The sequence below is a fragment of the Theobroma cacao genome, chromosome 2 (genome assembly GCF_053813885.1).
Source record: "Theobroma cacao isolate CCN51 chromosome 2, ASM5381388v1, whole genome shotgun sequence".
In the NCBI taxonomy this organism is placed as follows: domain Eukaryota; kingdom Viridiplantae; phylum Streptophyta; class Magnoliopsida; order Malvales; family Malvaceae; genus Theobroma; species Theobroma cacao.
The window spans coordinates 34,687,900-34,690,430 of record NC_142640.1 but is presented as its reverse complement, the minus strand read 5'-3'; positions in this window follow the sequence as shown (position 1 = coordinate 34,690,430).

The following is a 2,531-nucleotide window of genomic DNA, read 5'->3' as shown; positions in this document are numbered from 1 at the left end:
ACCTATATATAGAGCTCTATTTTCCTTCTCCTAGCACACCTTTTCTTCCATATTTGAACTTTTTCTTTCATCTAACACTTTTTTTTCACAATTTCACACCCCCAAACTTATTTTCTTTGTATTGTAGGTAGTGCAGTTATTTTTTTCATATTTTGAACTTTTTCTTTCTTCTCTTTTTTTTTTTTCACATCAACGTCACCTTTCCACCTTTTTCAACATTTAGCTCAATTTATATTTCCTAAAATAATACACATGGTTAGAAGTGAGGGTTGCAAAATTGAAAATTTAATTTTAAGGCTAAGCTCAATTATTATGTAGTTAAACAAAAAAAGGGAAATTAGGCTCAAAAGGCGTATTTTGGGGATAAAATTTAACAAGATTAGCTTTTTAGGCTCAAACGGTCCAAAGATGGCCTAGATCATCTCCCTAACTAAGTATTGCCTAGAATTTTGCCTCGAGAGAAAATCAAGTAAATTCTAGAATTCATGACATAATCTAAAATTTATATCAATATAAACCTTCTCTAGATAGTCAAAATAATTCAAAGTAAAAGATATAGTGCTCAAAATTGTAGAAATCACATCCTAACAATGATACTTAACAAAAAATTTAGTATGAATCCAAACAAAAACCTTATTCATCGAAGGTTAAAAATTCAAGACAACTAGTTATCATCATTGGAAAAAAAAATCATTTAAAAAAAATTAGCACAACTTTACTCTAGATTCCTAAAATTCAACAAAAATTAAATTCTTTTACCAACTAATCCTAAATTATTTATAAATCTAGATAAACATGCACAAAAATTTAAATTTAAAACTTCACAAAATATTCACCATCAAAAAGAATAAATTCACCCCCCCAAACTTGAACTAAACATTGTCCTCAATGCTAGAAAAAATAAAGGAAAGGTAAAGAATACTCCCCTGATGATTGGATGAATGTTTGAGAAGCTCTAATCCTCCTCTTTATTGTTATCATCTTCATTCTCACTTGGAGGAATTTTTTTTTACTGCAAAAAAAATAAATAAATAATTAATGTAGAGAAATAAAATAAATAATAAAAATAACTAAAAAGAAAATAAATAAAGAAAAAGGTTTTTGTTAGGTAATGGGTAAATGGGTTAGTAGGTAAGTGGATAAATGGGTAATTGGGTAATAGGTAGTCCAAATGAAAAAAAAAATTAGGTTAGGTTAATGGGCTGCCCAATTTGGGGGGAGGGGGGGGGGGGGGGGGGGGGGGGGGGGGGTAGTGGTTAGTGGGTAGTGGGCTGCAAATTGGCAGCCCACTTCAGGGGGGACCGTGGCCTACCCCATGTGGGAGCCGCAACCCACATTCTAATGGCCCGCTTTTTCTTTTTTTTTTTTTCGTGGAGCTGCGACTCCAAGCCTAGTGAGCCGCGGCTCACGTTGTTGGCACTTTGCGAAGCTGCGGCTTCGCATAATGGGAGCCACGGCTGACCACCCTTTTTGTCTTTGAATTTTTTTTTTAACTTTATTTTGAATTAAAATTTTTTTAAAAAAAAAAGAATTTTATGAACCTGCACATAATAAAAAAAGTGTTAATAATTTAATAATTAAATAAATAAATAAAATAAAAGAAAGTAAGTTAGAGTGCTTGGGTTGCATCCCAAGAAGCGCTTCTTTATAGTCACTAGCTTGACTTTGGTTGAGATTTGAGTTTGCATGGAAAAAGCTTTAGGTATGAAAGTAGCCTCCTCCTAAAATGAGGTTGTAGTGCCTTTAACTCAAGATTTGATGCTTGCTCAACCCAAGATGGTGGAATAGGCTGATTTTTAGCAGACTTCTCAAATTGAGTTCTTCTTGGATAATGCTCTTTTAGTGTAGCTTTCAAAACATGTGTAACATTTGTGAATGCTTCATTCTGGTCTTTTACTGTTGCATTGTGAACCAAACAAGCTTTAAGGAGTTTTTTCGAATTTTTCATATCAATAGCCTCTTTAGGTAACTTATCAATTATATCAAGAAAAATAATAGGAGGCACATATGGCTTGACTTGTGATGATGTAGATATTTTCTCTTCTTGCTTAATTTTTTCATCTTGAATTTGATTGCTGTAAGTATTTCTTTGATCTACTTTATCTCCATCATCTTGAAGTCTATTATTGATGGCATTAGCTAGTTGACCCATTTGTGTCTCAAGATTTCGGATTGATTCTGCCTGACTTCGAATGATGGCATCAGTCCTTGTCACGAAGTCATTAGTCTTTGTCATGAATTATATGAACATATTCTCCATTTAAGGCTTTTTTTCTAGCATGGGAGCTCTAACTTGTGACTAAAAACCATTATGGAAAATAGACTGTGATGAATATGTAGGACCATGATCATTACTCCATGAAAAATTTTCGTGATTCCATCCTGAGTTGTAATTGTTGGAGTATGACTTATTTTGTTGCCCATCGAAGCTTTCATAAAATTGCATTGATTCGTAATAGGCTGGACAACAATCACTTAAATGCCTATCTCCACAAAACTCGCATGTGACAAAAGAACTTTAAAAAGCATTA